Here is an 18,422-nt window from a genome sequence, read left to right on the forward strand (position 1 = left end):
CCAGCGGCGTGCACCTGGGGCGGACCGCCCCCACCCCCCCCCCCTTGGTGCGCCACTGAGCCTATGTCAGACTGGGACAATTAGCATCTTGAGGGGCCTTTTTGCTAAAGGATTTGCTGCACGGCAACCCAGAACTACTGCCGGCCCAACGCGGCCTCTGGCGGTAGTTCCGCCACAAGCGTACACCATTTCTGGGGCAACAAAAATATTTCTGTAATTTTTCCCGCGGTGTTAACCCGGCGGTAATCGGGTAGTGCCTTATTGGTGGTGGTAAGGGCTTCCCACTGCATGGCTATGCAGTAAGAGTAACCTTACCACATGGCCCTTTTTTTAGGGGCTTTTTACCCACTGTGGTAAAAAGGGCCCTGGCGCACGGGAAGAACGGCCCCCGCTGCTACAGCAGAGCCTTTTTTACCACAGCTTGGTAAAAGGGACAAATGCAAGGTGATGCACATTGGCAAGATTAATCCGAACCATAGTTACCTGATGATAGGGTCTACCTTGGGGGTCAGTGCTCAAGAAAAAGATCTGGGTGTCGTTGTAGATAATACGCTGAAATCTTCTGTTTTGTGTGCAGCGGCGGCCAAAAAAGCAAAAAGGAAGCTAGGAATTATTAGGAAAGGGATGGTGAATAAGACCAAAAACACTATAATGCCTTTGTATCGCTCCATGGTGCGTCTGCACCTTGAGTATTGCGTTCAGTTCTGGTTGCCAAATCTCAAAAAAAAATAGAGAGAATTAGAAAAAGTTCAAAGAAGAGCAACCAAAATGATAAAGGGGATAAAGCTGCTCTTGTATGAGAAAAGGCTAAAGACGTTAGGGATCTTCAGCTTGGAAAAGAGATGGATGAGGGGAGAGATGATTGAAGTCTAGAAAATCCCGAGTAGTTTAGAACGAGTAGAAGTAAATCAATTTTGTACTCATTCCAAAAGTACAAAGACTAGGGGACACTCGAGGAAGTTACATGAAGGTACTTTCAAAACAAATAGGAGGAACTATTTTTTCACTCAATGAATAGTTAAGCTCTAGAACTCTTTGCTGCAGGATGTGATAACAGTGGTTAGCGTAACTGGGTTTAAAAAAGGTTTGGACAAATTCCTGGAGGAAAAGTCCATAGTCTGCTTTTGAGACAAACCTGGGAAGCAACTGCTTGCCCTGGGATTTGTAGTATGGAGTGTAGCCACAATTTGAGTTTCTGCCAGGTACTTGTGACCTGGCTTGGCCACTGTTTGGAAAACAGGATACTGGGCCAGTCTGACCCAGTATGGCTTAGGGTTACCATATGTCCGGATTTACCTGGACATGTCCTTTTTTTGAGGATATGTCCGGGCGTCCGGACAGATTTGGCCAGCCTGCCCGTTTGTCCGGATTTCTGGACAAACGGGCTGGCTGGCGGGTGCGGGACTCCTCTCCCCTACTCTACTATCCCTGGTGGTCTAAAGGTACCTCTTCGTCTTCGGGGCAGGAAATAGCCCCCTCTTTCCTGTCCGGAGCGCTGCTGCTAGCTGCCCTGCATACTGTGAGTCCGGCTCTCGGCGTTTCAAAATGACCGCCAAGAGTTGAAGCAGCCTCGCGAGACTTCAACTCTCGGTGGCCATTTTGAAACGCTGAGAGCCGGACTCACAGGATGCAGGGCAGCTAGCAGCAGCGCTCCGGGCAGGAAAGAGGGGACTCCTTCCTGCCCCGAAGAGGTACCTCTAGACCACCAGGGATAGTAGAGTAAGGGGAGGGGAGGTGACGGGTGGGAGTGCAGATGACGGGGGAGGGAAGGTGATGGGGGTGGAGGGGTGACCGGGGGAGGGGAATATGCATCAGGGGCGGGGTGAGTGTGTGAAAGGGGTGGGGCAGGGGATGTGAAAGGGGCAGGGCAAGTGTCCTCTTTTTATGAGGACAAAAAATGGTAACCCTAGTATGGCTACTTTTATGTTCTTATGTAAGAACCCCTGAGGGACTAGGACTCCGTGTTCCTTTAATGGTTAAGGCAGTGCTGTAGTGGGGGCGGCTGGCACCCGGGGCGGGTCGCCGCCGCGCACCACTCCCTCGGGTGCAGCGCGGCGCCCCCTTCCTCCGGCGTGCACCCCCCCCTTGGAGCGCATTTTACCTTACTTTGGCAGCGCAGGGCGGGCGGGAGGGCCGATCCGCCCCCGAGCCCACGTCACTGTTCCGGGGCAGAGGGAGCAAGGAACCAACGGAGACGACACCCCCCCAGCGGCGTGCACCCAGGGCGGACTGCCCCACCGCCCCCCCCCCCTTCCTATGCCACTGGGTTAAGGTACATGACAGCAGAAACTGTCTTTTCTAACACTGAATATCCTCTGCTATGATAACATCAGTAGCACCCAAAATAAGAGATATTGAGAACTGCAGAATGATTTATTTATTTATTTATTGCATTTGTATCCCACATTTTCCCTCCTTTTTGCGGGCTCAAAGTGGCTTACAATACATTATGAATGATGGAAATTACATTTTGTTACAGTTCGGTTATGGATTACATTGTGAAGAGTTATACGAGACAAATCAAAGTATCGTTAAGGAATACATCAATGGAAAAGAACATTGAAACATTGGAAGGAAAACAACGAGAGACTAGAGGGTCTGAGGACAATATATAGCATATAAAAGCGAATAACCTATGGTATACATTTTCTGTGATTAAAGGTATGAGTGTGGTGAGATTTCAGGATTGAGAATTCATAGGTGGGTGTGTTGATGTATAACGGAGCAGTGATTGTGGATTTTATATGTTTTGGTTCTTTCCGTAGGTTTTATCAAAGAGATGTGTTTTCAGCAATTTGCGGAAGTTGGTTTGTTCGTAAATCGTTTTCAGGTTGCGCGGAAGTGTGTTCCAGTACTGCGCGCTCATGTAGGAAAAGGTTGACGCGTGTAGCGTCTTGTATTTCAGGCCCTTGCAGTTAGGGAAGTGGAGGTTGAGGAAGGTTCGTGATGATCTTTTGGCGTTTCTGGGAGGTAAGTCAATTAATTCAGACATGTAGGCTGGGGCTTCGCCGTGAATAATTTTGTGGACTAATGTGCATACTTTAAAAGTAATGCGTTCCTTAAGTGGGAGCCAGTGTAACTTCTCTCGTAAGGGTTTTGCACTTTCATATTTTGGTTTTCCAAAGATGAGTCTGGCTGCTGTGTTCCGGGCTGTCTGAAGTTTCCTCAGGATTTGCTCTTTGCAGCCTGCGTACAGCGAGTTGCAGTAATTTAGCTGAAATTTATGCTTAGTCTGCCAAGTGAAGGAACTGACAGATGGCAGTCAGAGGCGCAGAGCTAAGTGAAGCAAGGATAGTACTTCCCATCATATTTTTCAGGATATGTTTAAAACATACTACAGTAGCAGTGCATTCAGAATACTAAGCCGCCACGGCAAACGTTTACTTCTACTTCGACATTCCAAACGGTGCTGCCATTTGCTTACTGAAGCAAAGAACGTGAAAAAGAGCTGAATGTGTGCGGGGGCGGGGGGGGGGGGGGGAGGGTGGGTGTGTAGAGAACAGAATGCCCTTGCTCAGCCACAATATGAGCTGAAACTGGGTTTTCTAAGCTGCAGGTGTGAACTCAATCGAAATGGCTTTCCTCTGTAAGAAGACAAGTCCTTATTACATTCTGTGAAGAAGAAACAGTTAGATGTGTCTGTTTGTTGTTTATCAGAAACAAGGAACAGTGTTTTTTTCGGTAGCTGGGGGGGTGGGGAACTTGTGGAATCATCTGCTGGGTTATTTACTACTACTACTACTACTACTTAACATTTCTAAAGCGCTACTAGGGTTACGCAGCCCTGTACAATTTAAACGAGGAAGGACAGTCCCTGCTCAAAAGAGCTTACAATCTAAAGGACAGGTAAGCAGTCAATCAAATGGGGGAGTGTAGGTTTCCTGAATAGAGGTAAACATAGTAGATGACGGCAGAAAAAGACCTGCACGGTCCATCCAGTCTGCCCAAGAAGATAAATTCATATGTGTTACTTTTTTATTTGTACTGTCCTCTTCAGTGCACAGACCGTATAAGTCTGGCCAGCCCTATCCCCGCCTCCCAACCACCAACCCCGCCTCCCACCACCAGCCTTGGCACAGACCCTATAAGTCTGCCCAGCACTATCCCCGCCGCCTAACCACCAGCCCCGGCACAGACCGTATAAGTCTGCCCAGCACTAGTACCGCCTCCCAAACACCAGCCCTAGCACAGACCGTATAAGTCTGCCCAGCACTAGCCCCGCCTCCCAACCACCAGCTCTGCCACCCATTCTAGGCTAAGCTCCTTAGGATCCATTCCTTCTGCACAGGATTCCTTTATGTTTATCCCACGCATGTTTGAATTCCATTACCGTTTTCATCTCCACCACCTCCCGCGGGAGGGCATTCCAAGTATCCACCACCCTCTCTGTGAAAAAATACTTCCTGACATTTTTCTTGAGTCTGCCCCCCTTCAATCTCATTTCATGCCCTCTCGTTCTACCGCCTTCCCATCTCCGGAAAAGGTTCATTTGCGGATTAATACCTTTCAAATATTTGAACGTCTGTATCATATCACCCCTGTTCCTCCTTTCCTCCAGGGTATACATGTTCAGGTCCGCAAGTCTCTCCTCACACGTCTTGTAACGCAACTCCCATACCATCCTCGTAGCTTTTCTTTGCACCGCTTCAATTCTTTTTACATCCTTAGCAAGATACGGCCTCCAAAACTGAACACAATACTCCAGGTGAGGCCTCACCAACGACTTGTACAGGGGCATCAACACCTCTTTTCTTCTGCTGGTCACACCTCTCTCTATACAGCCTAGCAACCTTCTAGCTACGGCCACCGCCTTGTCACACTGTTTCATCGCCTTCAGATCCTCAGATACTATCACCCCAAGATCCCTCTCCCCATCCGTACCTAGCAGACTCTCACCGCCTAACACATACGCCTCTCTTGCTTTTAAAAACAAATTGGGGGAAATATGTTTTTACTCAAAGAATAATTAAGCTCTGGAACACATTGCCAGAGGATGTGGTAACAGCGGTTAGCGTATCTGGGTTAGAAAAGGTTTGTACACGTTCTTGGAGGAAAAGTCCATAGCCTGCTATTGAGACAGACATGGGGAAGCCACTGCTTGTCCTGGGATAGGTAGCATGGAATGTTGCTACTATTTAGGTTTCTGCCAGGTAGTTGTGATCTGAATCAGGAGTGGTTAAGTGCCGAAAGCTAGGGTGAAGAGGTGGGCTTTGAGTAAGGATTTGAAGATGGGCAGACTTTGTACAGATTGTCAACAATTTAGGAAATTGTTGAGAACTTTGTATTTTGTATAAGCGTTTATTGATGGATAAAGATGAGTCTGCCTTAGCAACTCTTTCTTTCAAGTATATTTATGGCACTTACGAGTTAAGAGTTTATATGTCCATTAAAGTCTGATGGGTATGTTTTATATTGAGATTGTTTTTATTGTAATCAGCTTTCATTTTAAAGCGGGAAATAAATCCATGAAATAAATTAATAAATTAATCTTCCTGTCAGCTGACAACCCATACACGAAAGTTCAAAATACCTTGTAAAAAAAAAAAAACAGTAAAAGAGCACTTTTCCTGATTGTTCCTCCTGCTTTTATAGAGTGTTTGCCTTTATCTTAAACCCTTTGTATCTTATTTGTACAATGGGAATGCCGGTTTAAGCAATCACAGAATCATTTGAGAGAATTAATGCCTAACTGCAGGCTCCAGTCAGCTGCCACCTTGCATTATTGAATGGCTGCTGGATTCAGTATTAGAGAGTAATGGATGATGAGAACAAAGTAAGAGTCCAAGAGGGGCATAATCGAACAGAAACGCCTATCTCCATGGGCGTTTATCTCTGAGAACGGGTCCGTGAAGGGGCGGACCGAATCGTATTTTCGAAAAAACATGGACGTTTATCTTTTTTTGAGCTGGGCGTTTTTGTTTTTCAGCGATAATGGAAACCGAAAACGCCCAGCTCAAAAACGAATAACTCCAAGACATTTATTCGTGGGAGGGGCCAGGATTCGTACTGCACCGGTCCACCTCACATGCCAGGACACCAACCGGGCACCCTAGGGGGCACTTTTACAAAAAAAAAAAAAAAAAGGTAAAACAGCTCCCAGGTGCATAGCACCCTTCCCTTGGGTGTTGAGCCCCCAAAATCCCCCTCAAAACCCACTGCCCACAAGTCTACACCATTACTATAGCCCTAAGGGGTGAAGGGGGGCACCTACACGTGGGTACAGTGGGTTTGGGGGGCGGTTTGGAGGGCTCCCATTTACCAGCACAAGTGTAACAGGTGGGGGGGGGGGATGAGCCTGGGTCCACCTGCCTGAAGTCCACTGCTCCAGTGACCTGCATACTGCTGCTAGGGAGGTGGGTATGACATTTGAGGGTGAAAATAAAAAGTTGTGAAACGGCATATTTTGTGGTGGGAGGGGGTTCGTGACCACTGGGGGAGTCAGGGGAGGTCATCCCCGATTCCCTCCAGTGGTCATCTGGTCATTTAGGGCACTTTTTGGGGCCTTATTCGTGAAAAAACAGGGTCCAGGAAAAGTGCCCTAAATTCTCGCTAAAAACGCATATTTTTTTTCCATTATCGGCGAAAGGCGCCCATCTCTGATCGGCAGATAACCACGCCCCAGTTCCGCCTTCACCATGCCTTCGACACGCCCCCATCAACGTTGTCCGCATCCGCGACGGAGTGCAGTTGAAAACGTCCAAATTCGGCTTTTGATTATTCCGCGTTATTCGTTTTTGTGAGATTAACGTCCATCTCCCGATTTAGGTCGGAACTTGGGCGTTTTTCTCGTTCGATTATAAGCAGGCAAGTAACATAAATATGAGCCGTCATATTTCAGTGCTTTTAAAGCCCATTTTGCACAATCTGATCATTCCCTTTTCTGTATATGTAAAGATAATCATGGGTGTAGCAGAGATTTCAGGCTTCTACAACCCTTCGGGGAGTTTGTGTTAAAGTGATTAAATCATGTTTTCCAGGGGAAGAGGTAACGGAATTCAAACATGCGTGGGATAAACATAAAGGAATCCTGTTCAGAAGGAAAGGATCCTCAGGAGCTTAACCGAGATTGGATAGCAGAGCTGGTAGTGGGAGGCGGGGCTGGAGGTTGGGAGGCGGGGATAGTGCGGGGCAGACTTATACGGTCTGTGCCCTGAAGAGCACAGGTACAAATCAAAGTAGGGTATACACAAAAAGTAGCACATATGAGTTTTCTTGTTGGGCAGACTGGATGGACCGTGCAGGTCTTTTTCTGCCGTCATCTACTATGTTACTATGTTACTATGTTGTTTTTGTTTGCTACCACTTTCTATCTTAAGCAATAAGGTGACTTATAAAAGGTTATAACTAAAAGGGTTGATATCCAAAAGGATTTAACTGGCCAGAAAAGGCTCCTGGCTGATTCAACTGCTTATTATCTGCTTATAATCAACTGCACATGTTAGTGCTACTGAATATCAACCCAGACCACTAAACTGAAAGTCGGCTATTTTGTGGGCAGTCTAGGGGTGGACAGCCAAATCATAAGAACATTAGAATAGCAGTATTCTGCTTCCAGAAGTGGCCGATTCAGATCACAACTACCTGGCAGAAACCTAAATAGTAGCAACATTCCATGCTACCAATCCCAGGACAAGCGGTGGCTTCCCCATGTCTGTCTCAATAGCAGGCTATGGACTTTTCCTCCAGGAACTTGTACAAACCTTTTGTAACCCAGATACGCTAACCGCTGTTACCACATCCTCTGGCAATGTGTTCCAGAGCTTAATTATTCTTTGAGTGAAAACATATTTCCCCCAATTTTGTTTTTAAAAGCATTTCCACATGATTTCATTGAGTGTCCCCTGGTCTTTGTACTTTTTGAATGAGTGAAAAATCGATTCACCTCCACCTGTTTCACACCACTCAGGATTTTGTAGACCTCAATCATATCACCCCTCTGCTGTCTCTTTTCCAAGCTGAAGAGCCCTAACCTCTTTAGCCTTTCCTCATCTGGGAGCAGTTCCATCCCCTTTATCATTCTGGTTGCTCTTCTTTGAAAATCAGACCATATAAAAGACAGTCCTATCATACAGTGTCGCTGAGGCAGTTAAATGGTAACCACATAAATCTGGATATTCAGCGCTGGTGCCTGGACATGGCCTGGCATGGAATATTCAGGAACAATCCCAGGGGCAGATAAAAATACACTTATTGCTACCGGATGAATATCTACCCCCTCAAATTATAAGTATGAGCAAGAATTCCATTAGGATAGAATGGAAGAAACAGGGCTGATGCAAGTAGGGTTACCATTTTGTGTCCTCTGAAAAAGAGGACACATGTCACGCCCCCGCCACACCTCATGCCCCGCCCCCACCACGCCCCTTCGGGTCCTCGTTCCGCCCTTATTCCCCGCCCCCACCGTCACATAGTCCCCTCCCCCCCTCTCACATACCCCCCCCTCACTTACTATCTAGCCCTGGTGGTCTAGTAGCGTCTTCCCTTCGGGGCAGGAAAGAGCCCCCTCTTTCCTGCCCGGTGCGCTGCCTGCCCTTGCCTGCTGCATCCTCCTCGGTCTGGCTGGGGATTCAAAATGGCCACCGAGAGTTGAAGCGGCCTCGCGAGAGTTCAATTCTCGGCGGCCATTTTGAATCCCCAGCCAGACCGAGGAGGATGATAGACAGGGGAGGCAGCGCTCCGGGCAGGAAAGAGGGGGCTCTTTCTTTCCTGCCCCGAAGACGTCACTAGACCACCAGGGAACATGGTAAGGAAGGGGAGGGGACGGGAGACCAGACCCACGGCGCCGATCGCCCGCCCACACGCACACGCCTGGCCGCACCCGCGGCCATGTTTGTCCAGAAATCCGGACAAACGTGGGTGCAGGCAAAATCCGCCGGACGCCCCGGACATGCCCTCAAAAAGAGGACATGTCCGGGGAAATCCGGACGGATGGTAACCCTAGATGCAAGAGTATCGGGTGCCCGAGAGGAACCTTCAGCCTTTCACTCCCCTCAATTAATTTTCAGTTCTCTAGCCTGTTGGCTTCCCCCCTACAAGATTATGATAAACTCTACAATCAAGGTACTCCGAAAGCAATTCTATCATCCCCCTGATGCTGTAAAAGTCACCAAAAATTGCTTACACAAATTTAGGCGGGCCCCAGATTTGTATGTGCAATTTAATAGAATAATGATAATTTACTTTTTAGCAAGCAATTATTGGCACTAATTAGATTTAATTGGAACTAACGCACCTACATTTAGGCCTGGGATCCATGCCTAAAATTTAAGAATGGCCTGAAATAGGGAGCACAGAAATGGGAGGGTCATGGGCATTTCAGGGCGGATTAGGTACGTGGTTTTGAGTTACACATAAATTTTGGCACAGGCATTTCCACCGTATTTTCGTTGGTGCAAATGGAAGTGCCTAAATTTACATGCGGCCTGTTATGATTGGGGTCTGAACCCCTCTCAAACTTACCTCTTTCCTGGGGGTCAGCTTCTTAGCTGGCTTCTGTTTCTTTTCTCTGTCCTTTCTGAGCTGGCTCTGTCTCTCTGTGCTGGCAGCTTCCAGCAGCATGGGGTTAATTGTTTTACTTTACTACTGCACCTGTGTGTGTGTTGCCTGAGTTGCTCTAACTCTCTTTGGGTGTACTGGCTTCAAGTGTTTCACAGTTTTGCATTAGTGTGGGTTGGGCCTCTCTGGGTCAGTGTGCTTTTGCCTAGGTCTAGGGAGTGTGACATCATCAGGGAGGGCCTTGATAAGGAAGTGGTGTTGTTTCCTTCAGGGCCTTTGCAACAGTTGTGTTTGCTTTAGGTAGGGTGGTGCAGTGTGCACTTCTGACATTGTGTCTAGGGTCCCTGCTTGCTTTTGCTAAGGTCCAGGTTAGTGTTAGTGCAGTGTGCACTGGTGTCTATGTGTTTAGCTTTCCTGCTTTTCCCTCTTGGTTTTGGAAGCATTGCTATGTGTAGGGCTTTGGAAGCTCTGTTGCTATTAGAAGTACTCCTGGGTTTGGTGTTGTTAGGAACACTGCAGAGTTTGCTGTTAGAAGTACTTCTGGTGTTTGTGCTATTGGGAGCATTGCAGTCTTTGCTGTTGGTGTTTGGTGATTTAGAATCACTTTTGGCTTATGTGTTAGCTTCACTGCTTTTTCCTTGTGGCTCCCCTGTCTTTCCTTTTAGTGCTAGGAGCTCTTCTGGTTGCTTGCTAGAGTAGTGCTTAGGAAGCACCTTGTTAGTTGTATCTAGCTTGCTAGAGCAGTGCTTAGGTAGCTGGTTAGTTCTGTGTTTAGCTTATTAGTGTAAAGCTCTGCTTGTAGCTTGGTGCTTAGTAGCACCTGTGTTAGCTTTGTGTTTAGTTCCCTGCTCTGTTAGTCTAGGGCTGAGGAAGTCCCTTTCTTGAGCAGGGATTAGGAGCTCCTGTTTAGTATAGGGCTTAGGAAGTCCTTTTGTAAGTTTACTGTTAGGAACACTCCTGCTGGTTTAGGGATTGGGAGCACGTAGATCAGTTTAGGTTTAGGAGCACTTCTGTTTCCATTCCTGGTCCCTATGTCATCCGGTATCCAGTAAGTCCTGTCGGCTACTCGAACCTAGGAGCTCAACTCCTGGGGGGCTTAGTAGTAGTAGTGCAGGTGAAGCTGTGTGGACCAGTCCGGTGTGCTCCAGTCCGGTGTTCCAGTCCTGGGTCCTCCAGTCCGGGGGATTCCAATCGAGTGTTCCAGTCCGGGGGATTGCAGTCCAGTGTTCCAGTTCTGTGTCCTCCAGTCCGGGGGATTCCAGTCCATGTGTTCCGGTTCGCTGGGCAGTGCCTGCAGTCCCTGCCGGTGTGCTTACCCAGTGTTGGTTGGTGGGTTTTGCCTGCTGCTGTCGCTCCTCGTCAGCAGCCCAAGGGCTCACGTTTGCTCCAGAGCCCGGCCCCGCGGGCTCTGAACCTGACAGATTGCAAAGGCCATGAGCCCGGCAAGAACCCCGCCCAGCTGACCCAGCTGGGGTCCAGCTCCATCGTTGTTCTTGATCCTTCTATGACTCTTCGTCAGTATCGTGGGAAACTGTTGTCTCATCCTGTTTTGAAGAAGACCCCTGAAGCGGCAGCTGAGAGAAAACGTGTCCGGTGGCTTGGAATCGCTGAAAACCCAGTTTCAGATATGGACCCTTTCATCATGCTCTCAGAGTATCGCCGCAGCCTTGTCCTGAATCCAGCTTTGTGGGATACTCCGGAAGCTGTCGCTGAGAGAAGACGTCTTGGGAATTCCACGCTCTGGGCCCAGCAGGGGTCCAGTCCCGTTCAAGCAGTGCGCCCAGACAAGCCTCTGAATCCAGTCCGAGCAGCGCGTTCAGCCAAGCTTCAGAGTCCAGTCCGAGGGACGCTGCTGACCGAGCCTCCGATGCCAGTTCAAGTGGCGCTTCCACTCAAGCCTCCGAGTCCAGTCCGAGGGATGCTTCTGACCGAGCCTCCGAGTCCAGTCCAAGCAGCGCTTCTAGTCAAGTCTCTGCATCCAGTTCAAGTGGCGCTGTCTACTGAGTCTCCTAGTACCAGTTTGGATCCCAGTTCCAACCCCATTTTTGATCTGGATCCGTTTCTGACACTCCAGGATTACCGGGTTGCACTTTTGTCTGATCTAGCCCTGAAGAATACTCCTGAAGCTGCAGCAGAAAGAAGGCGTGTCTCCTGGCTTGGGTTCGAAGAAAACCCAGTTTCTGCTATTGATCCCTCTACCAAGCTGTTCTTTTACCGCTTCCAACTCCTCTCGGAGCCAACCCTGCGGGATACTCCTGAAGCCAAAGCTGAAAGAAGGTGGCTTCCTGATTTTTCCCGACAAACTTCTGAGTCCAGCCTGAAGGGCTTTGTCTGCCAAGCTTCTGAGTCCACACTGAGTTCCAGCCCAGTGCCTGAGTCTGTTTTGAGTTCCCGCCCAGATGCTGAGTCCGGAGCGAGTTGCAGCAGTGACAGCCAAGATGCTGAGTCCAGAGCGAGTTGCAGCAGTGACAGCCAAGATGCTGAGTCCACAGCGAGTTGCAGCAGTAGCAGCCAAGATGCTGAGTCTGGATCGAGTTGCAGTTCCAGTCAAGATGCTGAGTCTGGAGCGAGTTGTAGTTCCAGTCAAGATACTGAGTCTGGAGTGAGTTGCAGCATTGGCAGTCAGGATGCTGAGTCTGGATCGAGTTGTAGTTCCAGTCAAGATGCTGAGGCTGGATCAAGTTGTAGTTCCAGTCAAGATGCTGAGGCTGGATCGAGTTGCAGTTCCAGTCAAGGTGCTGAGTCTGGATTGAGTTGTAGTTCCAGTCAAGATGCTGAGGCTGGATCGAGTTCTAGTTCCAGTCAAGATGCTGAGTCTGGAGTGAGTTGCAGCATTGGCAGTCAAGATGCTGAGTCTGGATCGAGTTGTAGTTCCAGTCAAGATGCTGAGTCTGGATCGAGTTGCAGTTCCAGTCAAGATGCTGAGTCTGGATCGAGTTGTAGTTCCAGTCAAGATGCTGAGTCTGGAGTGAGTTGCAGCATTGGCAGTCAAGATGCTGAGTCTGGATCGAGTTGTAGTTCCAGTCAAGATGCTGAGTCTGGATCGAGTTGCAGTTCCAGTCAAGATGCTGAGTCTGGATCGAGTTGTAGTTCCAGTCAAGATGCTGAGTCTGGAGTGAGTTGTAGTTCCAGTCAAGATGCTGAGTCTGGATCGAGTTGCAGTCCCAGCCGGGATGCTGAGTCTACACCGAGTGATGAGTCCATGATGAGTGCTGAGTCTGCACCGAGTGCAGAGGCCAGCCGAGATACTGAGTCCACGATGAGTGCTGAGTCTACACCGAGTGCAGAGCCCAGCCAAGATGACGAGTCCACGATGAGTGCTGAGTCTGCACCGAGTGCAGAGTTCAGCCGAGATGCCGAATCAGAATTGAGTTACAGTCCCAGGCAAGATGCTGAGTCCGGGTCAAGTTGGAGTTCCAGTCCCAGGCAAGATGCTGAGTCTGGGTCAAGTTACAGTCCCGGCCAAGATGCTGAGTCCGGTGAGAGTTGCGGTCCCAGCCAAGATGCTGAGTCCGGGTCAAGTTGGATTTCCAGTCCCAGGCAAGATGCTGAGTCTGGGTCAAGTTGGAGTTCCAGTCCCAGGCAAGATGCTGAGTCCGGGTCAAGTTGGAGTTCCAGTCCCAGGCAAGATGCTGAGTCTGGGTCAAGTTGCAGTCCCGGTCAAGAGGCTGAGTCCGGGTCAAGTTGCAGTTCCGGCCAAGATGCTGAGTCCGGAGCAAGTCCCAGTGCCAGCCGAGATGCTGAGTCTACGTTGAGTACCGAGTCCAGCCAAGAGGCTGAGTCCGAATTGAGTGGCAGTTCCGGCCAAGAGGCTGAGGCCGGATCAGATTGCAGTCTCAGGCAAGATGCTGAGTCTACTCTGAGTTCCCACTTCAACCAAGACGTTGAACCCCTCCTGAGTTCCAGCTCCAGCCAAGAGGCAAGGTCCAGTCTGAAGTCCTGTTTGAGTTCCTGTCCGGCTTTAGATTCCAGGATGGGTGTGGGCTCTAGCCCAGTTCTGGCTGCTACAATGGAGTGCCAGGAAGTCAAGGAAGTTGTGGATTCCTTCAAGAGATGGTTCCTGTTGAATAGGACTCCACTTGTTGCATCCAAGACTCTGATCCTGCCTAGCAGCCGTTCTAAAGAGCCTCATGGCGGCCAAATCCATTCTGGTTTCCTAGTTCCAGATGTACTTGTCACGTCCTGCCCAGCCGCCCAGATTTATGTTGTGAAACCCATTGGGAGATTTCATCACAGCTACCCATGGAGACCTAAATTGTCTTTTGAGACCTGGAGCTCCCGTGGGGACACGGGAGCCTTGAGGGGGAGGTGCTGTTATGATTGGGGTCTGAACCCCTCTCAAACTTACCTCTTTCCTGGGGGTCAGCTTCTTAGCTGGCTTCTGTTTCTTTTCTCTGTCCTTTCTGAGCTGGCTCTGTCTCTCTGTGCTGGCAGCTTCCAGCAGCATGGGGTTAATTGTTTTACTTTACTACTGCACCTGTGTGTGTGTTGCCTGAGTTGCTCTAACTCTCTTTGGGTGTACTGGCTTCAAGTGTTTCACAGTTTTGCATTAGTGTGGGTTGGGCCTCTCTGGGTCAGTGTGCTTTTGCCTAGGTCTAGGGAGTGTGACATCATCAGGGAGGGCCTTGATAAGGAAGTGGTGTTGTTTCCTTCAGGGCCTTTGCAACAGTTGTGTTTGCTTTAGGTAGGGTGGTGCAGTGTGCACTTCTGACATTGTGTCTAGGGTCCCTGCTTGCTTTTGCTAAGGTCCAGGTTAGTGTTAGTGCAGTGTGCACTGGTGTCTATGTGTTTAGCTTTCCTGCTTTTCCCTCTTGGTTTTGGAAGCATTGCTATGTGTAGGGCTTTGGAAGCTCTGTTGCTGTTAGAAGTACTCCTGGGTTTGGTGTTGTTAGGAACACTGCAGAGTTTGCTGTTAGAAGTACTTCTGGTGTTTGTGCTATTGGGAGCATTGCAGTCTTTGCTGTTGGTGTTTGGTGATTTAGAATCACTTTTGGCTTATGTGTTAGCTTCACTGCTTTTTCCTTGTGGCTCCCCTGTCTTCCCTTTTAGTGCTAGGAGCTCTTCTGGTTGCTTGCCAGAGTAGTGCTTAGGAAGCACCTTGTTAGTTGTATCTAGCTTGCTAGAGCAGTGCTTAGGTAGCTGGTTAGTTCTGTGTAAAGCTCTGCTTGTAGCTTGGTGCTTAGTAGCACCTGTGTTAGCTTTGTGTTTAGTTCCCTGCTCTGTTAGTCTAGGGCTGAGGAAGTCCCTTTCTTGAGCAGGGATTAGGAGCTCCTGTTTAGTATAGGGCTTAGGAAGTCCTTTTGTAAGTTTACTGTTAGGAACACTCCTGCTGGTTTAGGGATTGGGAGCACGTAGATCAGTTTAGGTTTAGGAGCACTTCTGTTTCCATTCCTGGTCCCTATGTCATCCGGTATCCAGTAAGTCCTGTCGGCTACTCGAACCTAGGAGCTCAACTCCTGGGGGGCTTAGTAGTAGTAGTGCAGGTGAAGCTGTGTGGACCAGTCCGGTGTGCTCCAGTCCGGTGTTCCAGTCCTGGGTCCTCCAGTCCGGGGGATTCCAATCGAGTGTTCCAGTCCGGGGGATTGCAGTCCAGTGTTCCAGTTCTGTGTCCTCCAGTCCGGGGGATTCCAGTCCATGTGTTCCGGTTCGCTGGGCAGTGCCTGCAGTCCCTGCCGGTGTGCTTACCCAGTGTTGGTTGGTGGGTTTTGCCTGCTGCTGTCGCTCCTCGTCAGCAGCCCAAGGGCTCACGTTTGCTCCAGAGCCCGGCCCCGCGGGCTCTGAACCTGACACGGCCTCTCCACTTATGTAAGTGTGGTTTATAGAATACTGCTTAAGCATTGTTTTTTTTTTCGGCACTGAATTTTTTGGCGACATTTAAAGATTCTAGCCCCAACATTTTAAACATTCAACTTTATTTTTGTGGTAAAGTGTCATAACCACAGGACTGCAGCCAAGCTGTGGTAGGTAAGTCCCCTGGGCTGGTACAAGGCAGGAACTGAAGCAAGACTAGAACATAGGCATACAGAACTAGGCAGGACAAGGAAAGGTAAATGAGACAGAACAGGGCTAGACTGTGCAAGGCAGGATAAGGCAAGGCTAGGCTGGGCATAACTAGACAAGACAGACAAGAGAGGAACCGGAATGCAGATGAGCAAGTTAGTATTATAATGTGTTTAAATCATATTGTAATGAAATGCATTACCGTTTTCCGATTGCCTAACCGTGAAAAATCTAACGGGAGGTCTGCACCTCTCGTTGGGGCTGAACGGGATTTATTCACCTCTAAAAACTTCTATAAATTTAATAACAACAAAAAAAAAATCAGGAAAAAAAACGTCCAAGTGCTCGTCAGGGACGCTCTTTAGGACGTCCTTCACTTTAAAAACTCGGGATTCAAAAGCTTCGATATACACGAGTAACCCTAAAGTGGGGATAAACAGCAGTTTGTACTGTGCAGCCGCAAAGCGTACATTTCAAGGTGCACTGGAAAGCAACTAGCTGAAAACCTTTGCCTAGCCATGTCCAAGTGCTCGTTAGTGCCGTCTTTCTAAAGTGCCTAACATGGACGTCCTTCACCAAAAACAAAAAAAGGACGTCCCTGACAAGCACTTGGACGTTTTTCCCCCAGATTTTTTTGGGTGTCCTCAGTGCCTGTAATGACCACCGCCGGAATCGGGATGTGCGAGGACGTCCAAATCAAAAATCTACTTGTACATCTGTTTTGATTATGTCCCTCCTCCAGGTCTCTCTCAGCCAATCACAGCGCATTTAGCTGACACTAGTGACAGCTAAATGCGCTGTGATTGGCTGAGAGAGACCTGGAGGAGGGGAATCGGACGTGCTGCTAACACCCCGGGGCCGAGAGAAAGGAGCAAGGCAGCCCGCCGATAGCTGCCAGCAGCATCGGGAGCCTCCTCTTAGCTGCTGCTGCTGCAAGCTCAGCCGGAGAGCAGCAAGTTGTAACATTTTCCCCCCCCGCACCGTCCTGTCTTCACCTGTCTGGATTTTTCTTGTGGATGGCTTTGATTTGGTGTATCTTGTTGCGCTGAGCTACTACTGCTGCCCTTTGATCTCCCTCCCAATTATGGGGACGACTTGTTTTTTTGAGTGAAGGACGTTGTTGGTGGAGGTGTACTTTGTACTTATGAAGGCCTAGACCAAGCAGTTTCAGTACTGCTAAATATCTAATATCTAAGAATTAATATACAGATGAGGAGAAGTGGAGATTTCTTTTTTTTTTTTTTTTGTAAATTACAATGATATTGAGCAGGCCTGTGGAGCAAGTACCCCACCTCATAAGTACATAAGTACATAAGTAGTGCCATACTGGGAAAGACCAAAGGTCCATCTAGCCCAGCATCCTGTCACCGACAGTGGCCAATCCAGGTCAAGGGCACCTGGCACGCTCCCCAAACGTAAAAACATTCCAGACAAGTTATACCTAAAAATGCGGAATTTTTCCAAGTCCATTTAATAGCGGTCTATGGACTTGTCCTTTAGGAATCTATCTAACCCCTTTTTAAACTCCGTCAAGCTAACCGCCCGTACCACGTTCTCCGGCAACAAATTCCAGAGTCTAATTACACGTTGGGTGAAGAAAAATTTTCTCCTATTCGTTTTAAATTTACCACACTGTAGCTTCAACTCATGCCCTCTAGTCCTAGTATTTTTGGATAGCGTGAACAGTCGCTTCACATCCACCCGATCCATTCCACTCATTATTTTATACACTTCTATCATATCTCCCCTCAGCCGTCTCTTCTCCAAGCTGAAAAGCCCTAGCCTTCTCAGCCTCTCTTCATAGGAAAGTCGTCCCATCCCCACTATCATTTTCGTCGCCCTTCGCTGTACCTTTTCCAATTCTACTATATCTTTTTTGAGATACGGAGACCAGTACTGAACACAATACTCCAGGTGCGGTCGCACCATGGAGCGATACAACGGCATTATAACATCCGCACACCTGGACTCCATACCCTTCCTAATAACACCCAACATTCTATTTGCTTTCCTAGCCGCAGCAGCACACTGAGCAGAAGGTTTCAGCGTATCATCGACGACGACACCCAGATCCCTTTCTTGATCCGTAACTCCTAACGCGGAACCTTGCAAGACGTAGCTATAATTCGGGTTCCTCTTACCCACATGCATCACTTTGCACTTGTCAACATTGAACTTCATCTGCCACTTGCACGCCCATTCTCCCAGTCTCGCAAGGTCCTCCTGTAATCGTTCACATTCCTCCTGCGACTTGACGACCCTGAATAATTTTGTGTCATCGGCGAATTTAATTACCTCACTAGTTATTCCCATCTCTAGGTCATTTATAAATACATTAAAAAGCAACGGACCCAGCACAGACCCCTGCGGGACCCCACTAACTACCCTCCTCCACTGAGAATACTGGCCACGCAATCCTACTCTCTGCTTCCTATCTTTCAACCAGTTCTTAATCCATAATAATACCCTACCTCCGATTCCATGACTCTGCAATTTCTTCAGGAGTCTTTCGTGCGGCACTTTGTCAAACGCCTTCTGAAAATCCAGATATACAATGTCAACCGGCTCCCCATTGTCCACATGTTTGCTTACCCCCTCAAAAAAATGCATTAGATTGGTGAGGCAAGACTTCCCTTCACTAAATCCGTGCTGACTTTGTCTCATCAGTCCATGTTTTTGTATATGCTCTGCAATTTTATTCTTAATAATAGCCTCCACCATCTTGCCCGGCACCGACGTCAGACTCACCGGTCTATAATTTCCCGGATCTCCTCTGGAACCCTTCTTAAAAATCGGAGTAACATTGGCTACCCTCCAGTCTTCCGGTACTACACTCGATTTTAGGGACAGATTGCATATTTCTAACAGTAGCTCCGCAAGTTCATTTTTTAGTTCTATTAATACTCTGGGATGAATACCATCAGGTC

Source organism: Microcaecilia unicolor, chromosome 1, assembly GCF_901765095.1.
Source record: "Microcaecilia unicolor chromosome 1, aMicUni1.1, whole genome shotgun sequence".
NCBI classification, from domain to species: Eukaryota; Metazoa; Chordata; class Amphibia; order Gymnophiona; family Siphonopidae; genus Microcaecilia; species Microcaecilia unicolor.